The following is a 17,381-nucleotide window of genomic DNA, read 5'->3' as shown; positions in this document are numbered from 1 at the left end:
TCCTGCGGTCAGCACGTGGGTCCAGCTTCCCACGTGGCCTGCCCACAGTGGGACCTACCATCTCGGGTGGTGGCTGACCAGGACCTGCAGAAGGACTAGGCTGGGGAGTCCCAGGGGTCCACAGTGAGAGTGCTATGTGGCCCCTATGACCATGCGGGCCACCTCCCCTGAGGCAGAACCACAGCCTTTCCCCTGGGGGTGCACAGGGTACCTGACTCTGGTCCTGCTGCCCGGGACACATCCCTGCAGCCTCTTGTAGGGGAAACCACCGATCTCCTCACAAATAGGTCGTGTGGGGTGTGGAAGCCCTAGGCTGGGGGCCACTCGTGGGGATGCTGGACCCTGGAGCATGAAAGCTCCCCGGTGCGGGGGTCCCAGGCTGACCTGTGCGTGGGGTGTAAGGGCCTCGCCCCTCTCCGAGGATTGAGGGGAAGCTAGACTTACAGTAAAAAGTTAGCTCCCACGAGGCCAGTGGGGTCCACAGTTCAGGAAAACAAAACTTGGCCTGCCCCAAGGCAGGTGATGCAGAACGTCCTTTAAAAGTGCTCTGGGTCCCTAATTTGTGGCTCCTTGTCTGTGCCTTCAGGGGTGGGTTTTCTGCCGGGGGTGAGCCTGGCAAGCATCTGCCCTCCTCCGCGAGCCGGGTCCCCGGAGGCTGTGGGAAGATGTGTGAGTGTGAGCGGGGGCAGGAGGCGGGGGGCAGGGCCACGGGTGGGGGGCCAGGACTGTGGGAATGGCCCACAGCCTTTCTGGAATCAAAACACTGGCAAATGTCAAAAAGTGCGTAATTTGTTTTACTGAAACAGGCTGCTTATTTATGTTTGGAAGGCCTGTTTCAAGGACGCGTCTTGGCCCTTCTCGGATAATAGCGTCAGCGGAAACACACACAGATGGGGGGGTCTGGGGGCTCCTCCTCGGAATGCAGTGCAGAGCAGGAATCCATGCTGGCTGCAGAGGACCCCACCCGTGGAGCCCCGGGGTGACAAGTCCGCGTGACGCTGCCTTCTTGGTTTGGAGCTCTGGATCTGGCCACGGTTGTGAATTCTTCCAGCAAGTTCCAGACCTGCAGAGAGTGGATCCAGCCCAGGAGAACCTGGGAGGGGGTGGGGTGTCCTTTATCCCGGGCTCCGTCAGCCCCCCCCAGCCCCCAGGGGGCCGTGGACTCGGGCTCGTCCCCGCGGCTGTGCCCCCTGCTGCCCTCGCTGGTCCCCTCAGCCCAGAGGGTGTGGCTGATGCTGTCCTCTGTGTCCCGGTGACCACCCCATACCCTCCAGGGCGTCTCCTCCTGTGGGCTTCCCTCCTCAGTCAGGAGGTGGCTCCGCTCCCTGGCCTCCTCTCTGCGCCTTTCGGAAGGTCCAGGCTCCTGTTGCTCAACCAAGTGGTAAGAAACACACCACCAAGGTGGGAGCGGCCCACGCATCGCTGGGCTCCGTGGAAGGCAGAGCCAGCGAGTGCACGGAGGCTGGTGGGCTGTGACGTCGTCCTTGCCGGAGGCAGAGCTGAAGGACGCAGCATCGTTCCTGAGCAAGGGATCCTGTCCCCACTGGCATGAAACGCTCCCGTCATCATCTGTTAAGTTCCCACAAGTGTTTGGTTCTGTCTCTGGCCTTTGGGTCCTGACCCGCGGACCAACTTGTCCATTTCTGCCCGGGCCACAGTTCATTCATTAGGATGGCTTTATAGCAAGCCCTTCTGCATCCTTTTAAACGTGCCTGTCAGCTGGTCCTGCACATTTTCTCTTTCATATGACGTTCAGAAGCAGTGGTAACAGACCTACCCTGTTGGGAATCTTACGGGGATTGCACTGAGTGTATGGGCACAGTTGGGAATATTGCTGTTGACGTGACATGGAGCCCTGCTCAGGAATGGGTCTCTCAACTTAGTTAGAACTTTGGGGAAGTTTTCTCGTTTTCTTTTATGTCAGATCTCTTCATCCTTGGTTTACTGCTGGGTTTTATTGCTGTCCCAAATGGCACACTTTTCCCCATAAATGTTATGATTATATATTGTTGTTTTAATGAATATTATTATTTTTATATATTGACCTTAAAATTGGCCACTTGTAATTCTAATGGGTTGCCATTGATTTTCCAGTTTGGATTTTCCTAGTCAAATAGTCCTATCAGTATGCAATTAATTGTAGTTTATCTCTGCCTTTAGTATTTATAAATCATATATTTCCTTATATTATTCCATTTGTTAGGAGTCAGATATAAAATCAGTCATCTTCCTTTTGTTTCTTTTCTTTTTTAAGATTTTATTTATTTACTTATTCATTTATTTCAGAGATAGGAAGAGAGAGAGCGAGCACGAGTGAGGGGAGGCAGAGGAAGAAGGACAAGCAGACTGTGCTGAGCACGGAGCCGGATGTGGGGCTCGATCCCACGACCCTGAGATCAGGACCTGAGCCGAAATCAAGGGCCAGACACTCAACCGACCGAGCTGCCAGGCGCCCCTTTCTCTTGTTTCTGACTTTAATGTGAATGGTTCCAGTGCAGGGTCTGCAAGCTTTGGCTTGGGGGTCAAATCCAGCCCACATGACCTCTTTTCCTAAGTAAAGTTCTGCCGGCACGCAGCCACTCCTGTCATTTACGTAGACTGTAATGGCCCCAGGCCACGACAGTGGCGGTGAAATCCTCAAAGATTTGCTATGTGACCTTTCACGCAAGTTTGCTGACCCCCACTCTAGTATTCGTTCAACGAGTGTTAGGGTTGGGGACTTTCCCACTATTCTTTGCTCCCTAAAGATCTCATGGTTGTATGTGCTCAAAATTCAGTAATGGATATTCAGTTCTACCACATGGTTTTTGGGGAACTGACCGTCTTTTGAGATGATAAAGGATTTGCCTCTTTAATCTCTTAATGTAATGCATCGTACTAACGGGTTTCGTGACGTTGACTCATGTTGCATTCCTGAGATGAACTTGCCCCTGATGTATTGGATTCTGTTTGTTGGTGCTTTTATTTAGGGCGTTGTGCACCTATTATAAATCATGTGTCCCTAATATAAGTAATACGTCCCTATCAGTGTGCGTGTGTGTGTGATCCCCACCACTGGTTTTTGACTAATTATATGGACCGAATTGTGATGCTTTTGTCTTCCTGTGCTTGGGAGCAAGTAACTCTTGGTAACAATTCAAGTGTATCCAGTTCTTTCTAAGCAAACAGTTGTATCTATTTCATGTGAGTCAAGTCTAAACCTACAAACAGACCCTGTGAATTAGGTACCGTTTTCATGTTCATTTGACAGATGAGGAAGCCGAGGCACCGAGCGTGTGAGTCACCCGCCCGAGGTCACACCCTGCTGGTGAGACGTGAAGACAGGATTTGAACCCAGCAGCTGGTCTCCCAAGCCCACGTTCCTAAGCGCAGGTTATTCCTTAAAGTTCGTGGATTTACCACAAAACTGCCTGCACGTGGGGCCTCTTTAAGGATAAACCTTCGGCTGTTTTTTTCCTGCTCCCGGGCCATTGGACTAATTAGATCTCCTATTTCTACCTGAGTTGCTTTGTACTTGGAAAATGTATTTCCCGAGAAAATCACCCATGTAATCTAGCTTTTAAAATGTATTGCTATGAACTAGAACATGATCGCTTCATGATTTTAAAAATCCTCTCCTTCTCTTTCCTCCTTTCTCCCTTTGTTCTGGGGGACAGTCTGTGCCCCTGGCGTGGCCCTCTGTCCCCTCCTCTGGCTGAGCCGGAAGGCAGGGGTGGGCGGGGGCTGAGCTGCAGGCACTGTGTGCTCTGTGGGACATTAGCCACGTTGCTTGTATCCCAGGGATTCGCTCAGAGCTTGGTTTTCACACAACCAATCGAGACTGTGTCGGACGGCACAGAAGATCATCGGCACAGAGTTACTGAATGCCGAAGGATGAGGACACAGATGCATTTTCGAGAATAACCCATCTACAGTTCCGTGAAACGTCCCCTTCTCTGAGTTTCGTTAATTGCTGGGATTGTGCTGGGGAATGTGCTTATCACCAGAGGCACATAACAAAGTTACATCCTAACACCAGCTCAAAATCTGGGAACATCTAGTTCGGTGGGTGGTGAACAAGGTCTCTGGGGATGGAAGCGGGGCCTGCGGTCTGCGGGCAGAGTGCCTGAGGCGGATGCGGTTTGCCGGCCTGCCCTGTGCGCCCGCTTCCTGCTGAAGGGTACCAGTGCTTCCCGAAGCTGTGGGCACCGTGAGGGAGGGGGGGCCGTAATCCGAGTGCTTCTCAGTGGGAACTTTCTACACCGCAGTCATGTCTGGGCAAATATTTCCAGAGGGGCTTAGAGTCAGAGCCCCAAATAGCACCTGAGGACATGGATGGGATGCTGGGGTGATTTCACAACGAATGGAGTTTGTGTCAAGTGTGGAATATCGAATACGCAGCAAGTCAAGCCAGGGCGTGTGGAGGCTTGCCGAGTGCCCAGCCGGGCACCTGTGGTGGTCTTCGGAGCCTCTTCAGACCCCTTGGAGGTGGGCACCCACCTCCACGTGTTGGGGGCTCCTTGGGCTGCAACTGCAAGACTGCTTCTGGATTTCAGAGGCAAACGGCCAGTGTGGGGGCGACAAATGGGATCTGGGGTCGCCCCATGCTCTCATCCTCAGTATCTCTGTGTGTCTGTCCCCTTTCTCCCTCTGTCTCCGTCTCGAGCGCCCACCCCAGTCCAGGGCCTTATGCTCCAGGCTGCAGAGAAAGGTGCACGTTTTCTGAATATAGGAAGTTTCCGGAGGTCGAGGTCTTGAACCCAGACTCCTCAGAGGCCTGGATCCAGGCTTTTTACTAACTCCGTTGCCACCCACTGACCTTCCTGGGCCTCACAGCCCCTCAGAATGAGGACAGACTGGATCTGGGAGAGAGTTCCCACAGCTGGCCCGTCCATCCAAATCCCTGGAGCCATTTGAGAATAATCCCATGAAGCCTGCAGGGCTGGAATGTCCACCATCTAGCAGGACAGTGTCTGCAAACCACAACTTCCTATCTACATCTCACGGAATTGGGAAAGCCTGGAGCATGAGAACCTCAGAAAAACCCCTCTGAAAGCTCGCAGGCGCTGGGGGATGGTCAGCGCCCTGGGAACCTTCTCTGGCCTGGAATTCGCCCCCACCCCCAGCATCTAACTTGCCCCCGTTTCCCCAAAGGGGCCCCTTGAGTCTCTGCCATCAGCCCCTCTTGCTGGCCCTTCCCTCTCTGTCAGGCCCGGTGGCCCCCCCCCCCCGCTACTGTCCTCACCTCCTCACCCCCTCCCCAGGGAGCCTCTGGCCCTGAATGCCCCCCACCCCCATCTTGCAGCTCATGGCCCTAGAGAATCTCAGAACAGCTGGTGAGGACAGCGAGAGCCCACCTGGGGTCACTGAGCACCCTCGCCCCGTCCCAGACACCCCAATACCCCCTCCTTGGGTCCCTCATTTGCTGCCCCCTCTCTGCTGTTGGCCCCACTAACTCGCGCACACTCCGGTCGCTTCTCATCCTGAGCCAGGTGAACAGCAAGAAGGCGCTTTGCCCCCTCCCCTCCGCCCCCCCCACCTGGCCCTGCTTGTCCCCTCTGCTCTCCAGCCTGCTCCCAACCCCACCATGCCTGCCCTGGGCAGTCAGCGGCCACCTCCATCTCCTGTGAGTCCATCCACCCCAAATGTGTTAGGTTCTGTTTGACTTGGGGGAGGGGTCCCTCACACGGGGCTCCTTCCCCCACCCAGTGCACAGCTCACAGCAACCTGGGACCCACCCGCAATATGAGACCCTTGCCTCAGCCCTGGTCCTGGGCCCACTGCGCTCGCTGGCTGCCCAGGGTCCCCATGCCCAGCCTCCCAGACTGCAGCGTCTGCGTCTTCTGGGCAAACGCTGACCTAACCTATGGCTTTCCCTGGGTCCTGGGGGGCTTGGCTCCCACGGGGACCAAGAGCCAGAGGTGAGGTCGGGTCCTGACCCGCCTCTCTGCGCAGCTTTAGGCAAGTTGTACCCCTTCGCCAGGAATAGCTCCCCCTCCCTGACACCAGGACGTTGGGCCTAGACGGCAGGCCCCAGCCTGAGGCTGCAGATGGGGTTGGCTCCCTGTCCGCCTGTGGGCCTCAGGGACGCGGCTGCCCCAGCTCCAGGGACAGGCTCTGTCTACTCTTCTCTGGGACCTGCTGGCCCCGAGTGGCTATTAGTGCCGTCAGGACGTGCTGTGAGTGCTGCCCGGGGCTGGCCCCGACGCTCCGAGTCACGGGGTCAGCCAAGCACCCAGGGGCCACGGTGCTCGCTTGGCCCGAGGAGCCAGGCTCCTCTCAGCGGCCCCAGAGCTGTGACCCCGCGTGGCTGGGCAGCTCAGACCTGCCAAGGAAGCCACGGCCTAGGAGCGTCTGGCTCCCGTTCCGGCCACCGGGTGTACCTGTGCTGTCTGGGGCCAAGGAGAGAGGACATGTGCTCGGGGACGGGGGGGTTCGGGGCGGGGGGGAATGCGGCCGACCCTGGAGGGAGCGGGGGCAGAGGTGGGGATTTGGGATTTCTCCAGGAATGTTAATGAAGCCTAGCAGCCGACCCAGTATTTACTTGGCGATGCTGGAGTTTTAAAGTCCAGCCTCACACCAGCTGTGCACACGGCAGGACGGACTGAGAAAGTGTTTCCAGGTGCTTTGATCCCAAATCTGTGCCAGAGCATCCACCCTCCCACTCAGAGAAGTGGCTCAGCCTCGGCCAGGCGCCATGATGGGACTCTGGGGACTGTCCCTGAGTGCTGGCCTCACACCCTGGAGCGTGGACAGGCCCCTCCGGCCGGTCTCGAGGGAAACAGTTATCACCCCAATCAGAGATGCACAGACAGAGTGGAGCCTGCCTGGCCAGAGCCAGATGTACCCTCCGCCGTCCAGAGGCAAGTGGGGAATCCATCAGCGTCTGCTGTGCAGAGTCTGGAGGCTAGATGGCTTTTCCTGACATTCCTGTAATCCCGAAGCAGCCCCCGAACAGCTCATGTCCCTGGGCCTGGCCGGCAGACGTGGGGGAGGCCGGCGGCTGTCTGCCCAGCACTCCGTGCCCAGCCGCAGGCCGGCTCCACAAGCTCCCACGAACGGGCGCGCGGAGAGGGCCGGGCCCAGCCTGCCACGGCCTGACCCGCGAACGGCTGGCGGCACCGTGGGCAACAGGGCGCGGAGCGACGGGCTCAGCCCAGAGCCGCACGTATGGGCGTGACTCTGACTCTGCCCGTCGCCGTGACGGGGAGCCGTGTCACCGAACTTCTCGGGGCCCCAGTGCTTCTCATCCCCGAAGTGGGAGGAGGCGGTGGTGCCTCCCTCCTGCTGTTCTCGGGGAGCGGGCATGAAGTCACGGGGCGCCCCCACAGACGCTGGCATTTAGGGGCGCACAGAGGTCCCACGTTGGCGTCCAGCCTGGGAAGGCCGAATCTCGAGCGCTCCCTTCCTCTGTGTTCCTGGCATCCTGGAACCCTTGCAAAGATCCGCCCGTTGTCGGGCGCCAGGAAGGCTGCGGCAGCTGGGGAGCAGCAGGGGGCAAGGGGGCAGTGCCCATCCGAAGCAATGTGTCACCCCAGGGCCACCCAGCCCCGCCAAGGCAGCACCGTGCGGCAAGACCAGGGTGGCGGGGCTCGGGAGCGGGCCTGCGCAGACCAAGTAATGTTGAACGACAGCCCTGCAGGCAGGACTTGAGGGGATCCCGGGTCTTCCCTAGATCTGTGTGCTGAGGGCACATGTCGAAACCCTGACCCCTGCACCGAAGAACGTGGCTGTATTTGGAGGTATGGTCTTTAAAGAGGTGATTAAATCAGATGAGATCACTGGTGTGAGCCCTGCCCAGCCCGACAGTGTCCGTGTGGGAAGGGGAGATCAGGACGCAGACGGGCACAGAGGGGCCCCTCGGGGAGGAGAGGGCGTCGGCGACCCCCGCCAGCACCGCCTTGTGGGCCGTCCAGCCTTCAGGGCCGTGAGGAACAGTGCCGCTGTTTGAGACACCGGGTCCGGGCTTCCTGTTACGGCCGCCCAAGCTGACCAGCACAGATGTCATATTTGGTTTTGCTAAGTGTTGACCTTGACCCTCGGCCACTGTACATTCAGCCAAAAATTGTGTGTGGCCACGTCGAAGGGGCTCCTGGGCACCTGTCCTTCCGCGGGTCCCGCCAGGGGCCGAGACGAGCGCTAGGCTTTCGCCTCAGTTTCCCTCTGAAGCTGTAACAAGCCCTGGCGGCGCAGGTCTGAGAAATTGACGTGTACTCACCCATTTCGTCGTCCGTCCGAGACTCACCCTGCACGCTGCGGGCAGGAAACTGAGGCAGGCAGAGATGTCAGGTCATCCAAGTGGTAAAGCCAATCCGGCGATCCTGCTCTACTTAAGCCAAAGGTGCTAGGAAATATTTGTTGAAATAAAGCCTGAATAAATAAATTTATCACCAAATTACCATCCGGGTGATGGAATCTGAGGGTCTGTGAAGTCGGTTACCATGCGTGTGAACAGTCCTGGTGGCCTTTCAGGCAGGGGCGGGGCTTGTGGGACGTGGCCCCAGCTCCCCCTCCGCCAGGCCCCCCAGCAGACCCCCACAGCCTTCCCGGCCCGGGGGGTCACCGTCCGCCCTCCGTGATGGTGCTTCCGAAACCTGGACGCCACTGTGTCCCATGTGGCCCAGGACCTTCCCTTGTGGCCAGAGGCCTTCCCCAGGCCCACCTTGACGAGGAGGCCGGGGACCCTGCTTTCTAGCGGGAAGCTGCCGTCGAGCTCACCCAAATATGGTGTGCTGAGAGCCTTGGGGGACCCCCAAATCCGGGGAGCCATCTCTCTCCTCGGGGGGCCTGGTTCCCAGTGCCCGGTTACTCCCAGCTGGTCCTCACGACCTCCTCCTCCTGACCCCGCACCGCAGGCCGTGGACTCTCCCGTGGGCGGGGAGCTCCGCAGATGGTGCTCCTGTGCTAGGCGCTGCCGCCTCCCCCGTGGTGGATGCATGCGCTGTGGTCAATGTCAGGGTCTGTCTGCGGAGCGGAGGGGGGTTCCCTTGCTGCTGGCTCAGCTTGGCTGGATGGTTTCACTCACTCTCCCAGACACGCTGGTCCCCGAGTGTCCCTGTGCTCCACTGGAACCTTCTGCGTGGGTGTCCAGGGACCTCTGCGTCCAGAACTGTGGCCGTGTGGCATTGTCCCCCCTGCTGCTGACCGTTGGCCTGCCCACCTTCTGGGGGCTGGTGGAGGATGCCGGACGGCTGGGTCGGAGGCAAAGGCCGGTTTATTAGGCACAGCTGGGACAGCAGTCAGGGAGTCATTGTTCTACGCTGTTCCCTGAGCACGACCCTACGGGGGCAGGGAGAGGGCCCCGTGACACCTGTGTGTGCAGTGGGCAGCTGCCTCATGCAGAGAAGCAAGATCAGGGCTATGGACTCCTGCGAAAGGGGCTCTTCCCCCGCTGCCCCCAGACAGCCTTGAAAGGCTGCCAATGTCACTCACGGGTCACGCAGAGCCCGAGAGGCCCATGGCGCTGAGCCACGTCCACAGCGTGGCGGCGTGGACGGTGGAACGGGCCCACGTCAGCCACAGCCCCACGCAGATCACATGCAAGCAATCCCCCCCATCACCCCAAACCCAACCAGAGCAGACGCGCTCGCGGTGCTCGGCCTCACCTGAGGATCAGGTCCAAACTGAGCTCCAGACCTTTCTAGCCACACCCCCTCCATGCTCCTGGGGCCGTGGGGCTCCCACCTCCCCACAGCGCCCCGGCTGCACTGCTCTGTACCCCAGCGAGGATGGGGGGCGGACGGCTTAGGAAAGAGCATGGACGTGGTCAGATCCATGTATCTTCACAAAGTATGTATGTGAGTACACGTGGGCATTGCTTATGCACACTTCCAGTTAAAAACTTAACTTTTCTGGGTCTCGCCCGTCACCAGCTCACGGCGGCTTGGCGGACGCAGGGGGCTCCAGAGCCACAGGCCAGCCGCAGCCTTGGTTCTCCTCAACGGGATGGATGCGTTTCAGGTCCTGTCCATCCCAGCCTCTCCTCGGCTTTGGGGGGGCTGCATCACTTCTGCCCAGGCCCCCCACCCCACGCCCTCCCCCAGAGCGCCCCATCTGAGGTCAGGGAGGAAGGTCAGCCAGGGCACGGTGGCCAGAGATTGAAAATCCTGCACAGGATGTTTTAAGTTTTGAACTTTCTTGGGGAGAGCACCAAAATTGACCAAGATTGTGTTTTCAACAAACATTTGAGAGGTTGAGAGTGCCCTGTTAAATGATCTTTTGCTTTCTTTTCTTTCTTTCTATTTTTTGAAAAATATTATTTGGGTATTTTGATCACAGAATACATATTCATTTTAGAAAACTCCAATAAGCAGCCCATGGAAAATCAAAACCATAGACAATCCACACCCCAGAGATGGCAGTGACAGTTTGGGTACATCTCCCCAGGCTTGTGTGCAAGCAGATGTGAGTGTGCATCTGCGTCCATGTAGGTATGCACGGGTATGTGTTTGTGTGTGTACATGCATGCACGAGCATGTGTGCATGCATGTAGGTCCGTGTGCACTGCACATGCGTGCAGGTGGGTGTGTGTGTGTGCACGCGTGTGGCCGTGTCTGCATCTAGTGCTGTATGTCCCTGTGGTGAACGCACGCATCGATGGCTCCTTGCACGTGCGGTCCTGTCACCTGGGAGGGCCACATCTCCCGGGCCCCGTCTTTCTAGGGAGGGCCTTTCTCTCTCTCAGTGATCTGTAAGAGCTCTTGCTTTTCCACATCTTGCAATTACGTTTCCACAGTTTCCCACTTTTTAAAAATTAAAAACAAGGCCCTTACACTCCCAGTGATGTTGATTGGATTTATGGCCAGTATATTATAATTAAAATCCAGTGTGATAATTTGAACAGATTTATCTATAAAATCCATTTATAGTAATTTTTGATATAGTGACATTTTATTTGTACAAAGTCAGCTGTATGACTTTTTGGTTTCCTTTTTGGTCTTAAGCTTAGAGACACGTTTTCCGCCACAAAGAGGGTTCACTGATAGTTTATTTCCGTCATGTGTCAGGTACAGGGGACCCATGGGTGTCGTTAAAAAGCATCTTTATTTTTGTACTTCCCTGCTCCTTGAGTGTTGTTCCAAGAGGACCGTTTTTCTCATGTTGCAGTTTGAAAACGAGGGCCAGGATCTGGAACTTTCCGGTGACTGTTAGTCCTGCGATTAATTCAAGATGCTTGTTTCAGGCCATCTGTCCCCAGGGAGCACACATCCTGTCTAGGACACAAACCCGCACTCGCTGGCGTGCAGACAGGCTCCTTGGCGCCCACTGCACCAGCTCCTAGATTCCCCCGGAGAGACTCAGGCCGGGTGCTCAGGACACCGACCGAGGGGTCACCTGTCAGATGGCACTGTCCCACTGGGAGCCCGAGTCATAGACTCAGCTTGGGTGGTAGCCATCCCTGAGGGCTGGGGCATGAATCTCAACCCCAGGTCATCTCCAGGGAGCCCGCCCATGGAGCCCTCGCCCCTAGCCATGCCTTTCCCAAGGGGCAGAGGGACAGGTGGGGGTCCAGCAGCCTGTTCTCGGCCTCTGCTGGGAAGATTCCTCCAAGGAGACCACGCAGGTGCGGCTTGGTGGCTCCTGACCGTGTCCCCGGGGCCACGGCCCACATGCCCAGTCGCACATCCCGTCACAATTACCACTGCGATCTGACTGAAAAATGTCACACTTTGGACTCCATGTGGAATTGATTCGGTTATTGGCAGAGATGGGAATCCCTTGTACCATATGTTTGTGAACGGTGAGCTGGCGTCTCCGCTCCGGAGTGGCAGTGACAGCCTGGGGTCCCGGGAGAGACATGGGGCCCCAGGCCGACCTGGCAGCAGGGCAGGGCAGGGAGTGGGTGTCGTCAGGCATTATTGTGACCCCCGAGGACGGCACGAGCGGCGGCCAGGCCGGGCGGCAGCAGGTGCAGACTCAGGAGCAGGGCGGCTCGGGGCCGATGGGTGGTGGGGAGTCTTGCTAGGGGCTCGGCTGGGAGGAACCAGCCTCCGGGGTTGGGGTCCCGAGTGGGAGGCACAGGGACAGTGGGGCACTGGCCGGTTGGGCTCTGCTCAGTGTGGCGGCCATGGTGCAGGTGGTGGGCAGGTGGACCGGGCCTATCGCAGTGGACGTGACAGATGAGCACCCAGAATGTGCCGCGCAGACGGGAGGAGGTGGTAACCACATGGGGCTCCACCCCCCCCCAGTGGGAGTCCACACGGCCTCCTGCCCCCAACCCCATGCCAAATTTGTGGGTCAGGGCCTGGGAATGTGGGTTTTTAAGAAACTCCTGGGGTGTCAGACCACTAGGGACCTGGGAGCCCAGTTACTGGTGGGTTAGGGGCTCCTCCTGGGACTCCGAGGACACCCCCAGTCCAGCCCAGGAGCTGTTGGGTTCAACAGGGGCTTGGGGGTGGTGGCCCTGAGTCCCCTCCACAGTCTGGTCTCATGTGTGCGCTGTGGACCGTGACACATGTAACCTGTTTGGCCTCTGGGGAGTGGTCCAGGGAGCCAGAACCTGGCCCTGAGGGTAGGCGGGAGGGCCTCCAGCTGCAGGGCATAGTGTCAGTCCTGGACGAGCAGCACCAGGCCCCCAGGTGGGTGTTCACGGCCGGCTTCATCAGTGGGAGGGAGAAGGGGAGGGTCACGGTTGGGACAGACTCGGTCAGCTCCCCCCTGCGCAAGGGCAGCGTGGCAGGTGCTGCTGGCTCAGAGGCCCCCAGCTCTGCCCTCCTGTGCCAGGGGAACAGCTCCCCCGCTCCTGCCCCTGTCTGCGGAGGCCCGGAGCAGGGTCTCAACCTCCCTCGGGGCCCTGTGGCTCTGCTCTGTGTGAAGACAGGCAGGTGTGAGCACGTCCAGACAGCGTGGCTGGAGGGTGAGCACAGAAACCAGCGGCATGAGGAGCCGCCTTTTAAAAAATATTATCTTTATTCCACAATAATTTCTTTTTGTAAAAGATTTTATTTATTTATTTCAGAGAGAGAGAAAACACTTGAGTGGGGGGAGGGACAGAGGGAGAGAAAGGCAGACTCCCCGCTGAGCAGGGAGCCCCATGTGGGGCTCGATCCCACCACCCTGAGATCAGGACCTGAGCCGAAACCAAGAGTCGGACGCTCAACCGACGGAGCCACCCAGGCACCCCTCAAATAGTGATTTTCTAATTCCATCATTTACTGGCTGGAATTCTACTGTAAGGAAGAGCTTTCCCCCATTTATGAATTACATATATTTACGTCAATGGAGACTCATTGCTCCCCATTTCATGCAACGGACTATCATCTTGTCCTTATTGACTTTATTCTAATGTTCGAATCTGCCCGGTGGGAGCTCCCCAGGCACATTTCTGTGTCGTTTCCACATGCACCTGCTGTTAAGCCTCCTCCTTGCCTGCCGCCAGCCCCTCAGGCTTAGCTCTGTAGCCTCCATTCATTTGTATTTGCTCAGCAGCACCCCACCCGGTGAGCCTCGTCTCCTCTACCCAGATGCCCCGTTGCCCTGTCTGCTGGCCCCCTCCCCTCAGGCTGTCTCCCTGCCCAGCCAGAGCCCCCCCAACCCCCCTCCCAGCGCCCTGACATCCACTGGACTCCTCCCTGCTGTGTGGGAAGAAGGGACGGCGGCTCCTCTCTCTGAGAATAAGGAGATCCTGGGGACCCGAGGACGGAGGGCCCTCAAAGTGGGGTGCTCACTTACGCCTGCTTGTCCTGGACAGCCCCCTGGTCAGTTCTCAGGCCGGCAGCAGGGGAGGGAGGCTGGGGAGCGACCCCACGCTGGGGGCTGCAGGGAGGAGCTGCAGGCCGAGCTCCACGAGGCCATCAGGATGCCCACAGGGATCCCAGGCTGCAAGCGGCCTTTGCCACACCCAGCGTCCCCTGCTCCCCTGTGTGGCGGGAGGCCCCAGACTCTGCTGTGTCAAGCAGGGGAGCTCTTGTCCCCGGGCCCGGCCAGGCGGCCAGACAGCAGGCCCATTGAGCCGTGCGGTGTAGCCACAGCTGCCCGAGCGCACAAAGGGGCCTTGTTCTCGCCCGTCACGTGCTCCCGGGCCCCACTCCCGACCTCTCTCGGGACATGATTAGGTGTGGGAACTCTTTCCCTTGGGGCTGCGTTTGACATTTGCCATTCATTCCAGAGGAGGCGTCTGGACCAACGGGCCCCCCCCAGCCTCCCCCAGCCCTGGCTCCCTGCGGACGGCTCAGGAGCAGGCAGTCCTGACGCCCCTGCTGACCTGCGCAAAGGCCGTAGCTCGGCCTCGACTTCGTCACCTTCCAGTTCAGAACGAATGCACCTGGTCGGGGCTGGGGATCAGAGAGGAGAGATGGAGCCGGGTAACAAGTACACAAATGCATGCACACACGTGCTCAAATGCACCGAGAACACACACGTACACTCATAGACACTCAATGACATGCATGTGCACACATGCTCAAACGCACCGAGAACACACGCACCACAGGTACATGGCTGCACACACGTGTGCACATGCTGGCACACTGAGAACACACATGCACACACACAGACGCACCATAACACATTTGCACAGATGTGCATGAACACATGGCAGGAACATACGCACAGATACACACAAAGATGGAGTATTCTGTACGGAGTGGTGAGGGGTACACAATCCCTAAGGATATTTGCACACACACACACACACACACACGACCCAACCTGCCCTGGAAGAGCTGCAACCTCAGTGAAATCAGGAGGCTTGATGTCACCCAGTCCCTCCCTCCCAACACTGACTTCCCCACGATCCTGCTCCGTGCTGGGGTGCAGAGGGGCTGGAGTCGGTCCCTGTTCTCGGGACTGTTATCCAAGATGCTAACAGGCCAGCAGGACGGAATGTCTCCCAGCTGCCAGGACGAGACAGGAGAGCAGGCGTTCCATGAACTGCCAATCTCCCCTCGGTGCGGATTCTGACGCCGTCCCGGATAACCGTGGGGCCTGGAGCACATTGTTGGAACTGTCCACCAAAACCACAGTTACGCAGCCTGCCGAGAGCCAGGCCTGCATGTTTACAGCGCGCCCCGGGAAACGGAAAGAGGCTCTTGTAAACATTGCAGGAGAATTGCAAAATTGAGCTTTGCAGCATCCAAAGTGTAGGGTGGGGCCTTACAGGATGTGTGAGGGCCCAGGGGCTCTGCAGGGGCTCGGCTCTCAGGACCTCGCGGCCCTGCAGTCACCTGCTGAGAACGCTGGCCACTGCCGCCTGGCTTGGCGAGGTAACAGAGACTAGGCTGGAGGGCAGGGACGGGCCCCGGGTCCGGTCGTGCTCCCTCCTGATGTCCTTGAGCGATGGCCCCCCAGCAGCAACCCCCCCCCCGGCCAGCCCAGCGCCCTCCCCTCCTGACTGCCCTCCCTTCCGTCTGTTGCGGGGGCCGTGACCTGCCGGCAGCAGGGTATTCGGGGGAGATCCTTCTTGTCCTCTGTCTGTGGGGGGCTGAGAAATGCAGCTCCCATCCATGTTCAATCCCCGGGACCTGGGACTGTGACCTTTTAAAGAAAAAGTATATTTGCAGATCTGGATGAGTTAGGCTCTCGAACAAGGGGATGGTCCAGGGGCCCCCGGTGGGCCCTACCCCCCATCGCAAGTGTCCTCATAAGAGGGAAGAGTGGAGGGCAGACATGTGGGGGGGCGTGGCCGCAGGTGCAGGAGGCTGGGAGAGGCGGGGCAGCCTCCCCAGATGCTCCTGGCCTCCAGGCCCCGGGGAGTCGCTCCCTTTGTCTCAGCCACAGCGCGAGCTCCTTCCCTAAAATACCTGGTTTTCCTGGACTTTCAGTTATCACTGCACTGACCAGAAAACTAAAACAAAACGACTATGCATGAGGAGCCAGGCCCCCAGCGTCTGCTTTGCTTAGGCCAGTGCTGGAGGAGATCCCGGGATCGGGAGCCCAGTCCAGGCCCCAAGACCGACCCTGTGATGCCCACCTGACTTCTGTGGATGGGCCTCCTGGGTCTGGGGTGCCAGCCCTGAACCCCGCCTCATTGTAAACTCAGGGTGGCTGTCTGAATCCCTGCCCTGACCAGCACCCTGTCCTGTACCCACTTGGCCTCGAACAGGAGAGAAAACAGGGCCCAAGAGGGTCATTAACCTGGCTGAGGTCAAACAGCCGCTCTGGGGAACCCAGCCACCTCCCGTCCACCAGGCTGCCCCACCCTCTGAGTGCTCAGGACTCCCGGACTTCCAGAAAGGCCTAAGCCTGCAGTGACCCCAGCCGTGGGCAGGATGGCAGGGGCTGACCCCAGCTGGATGTGGGGCTGCGCGCCCAAGTCAAGCACTGTGTTGGGTAATGGAGCTACTCCAGGAACACATGTGCACACCTGTGCACACATACATGTGAACACACACAGGCATGTGCTGATGCACACATGTGTATTTGCACGTAGATGCCTGTACCTATGTGAATACATGCGTGGACACATGATAATGTACACACATGCACCTGCATGCAGACACCTGTATATACCTGCACACGTGTGAACACACATGGACACGTGCTGATGCACACACGTGCACTTGTGTGCAGGTGCCCGCATGTGTCTACACACACATGCTGACACACGTGCACTGGCATGTAGATGCCTACACATGCCCGCGAACACGTAAACACACATGGACACATGCTGATGCACACACGTGCACTTGTGTGTAGATGCCCGCATGTGTCTACACACACATGAACACACGCACATATGCTGACACACACGTGCACATGCATGTAGCCCCCTGCACACACCCACACACACACGTGCACTTGCATGTAGATGCCTACACATGCCCGCAAACACGTAAACACACATGGACACGTGCTGATGCACACACATGCACTTGCGTGTAGACCCCTGCACACACCTGCACACACAAACACACATCAGCATGTTCACAGGAGGTGGAGGTGAGTGGGAAGGTCGTCCCAGGCTGAGGGAGGACAAAACCACAGGGGTGCTGGGGACAGCTGGGCGGATGGGGGCTGGTGTGCACTCGGCCAGGATGCATAGGGTCGCTGTCGTTGGCCAGACCTCTGCTGACGTGGAGCTAAGTGAGTGCTCCAGAGGAGAGAGACTGAATCGTGCGTGGGGCGAGCATTCCCGTGCACCTTCCCCGCAGCCCACTTGCCCCTCATTCACAGCTGGGCACCCTGCCTTTCCCAGAGCCAGCAGAAGGACAGAAGACTAAACAATTCTGTCCACTTCTCATTTCCTGAAAAATCCTTTCTGCCAAAATAAATAGATGTCTATCAGCTGCTTGGCCGGCCATAGAAATCCTGGTTCGGGGCAGAGACAGAGGTGAAGCTACCAAACAGAGGGTGGGTGGGGACGGCACTGGTTCCTGCACAGGCCGCCCAGAGCCTTGGGGTGGCCAGAGAGCGGCGGGGAGGGCTTGCACACCGTCCTAGCCCCAGCTCACACTCCCATCTGC

The sequence above is a fragment of the Mirounga leonina genome, unplaced genomic scaffold (genome assembly GCF_011800145.1).
Source record: "Mirounga leonina isolate KUSES-001 unplaced genomic scaffold, KU_Mleo_1.0 Mir_353, whole genome shotgun sequence".
In the NCBI taxonomy this organism is placed as follows: Eukaryota; Metazoa; Chordata; class Mammalia; order Carnivora; family Phocidae; genus Mirounga; species Mirounga leonina.
Note: the sequence above shows the minus strand (reverse complement) of the source record.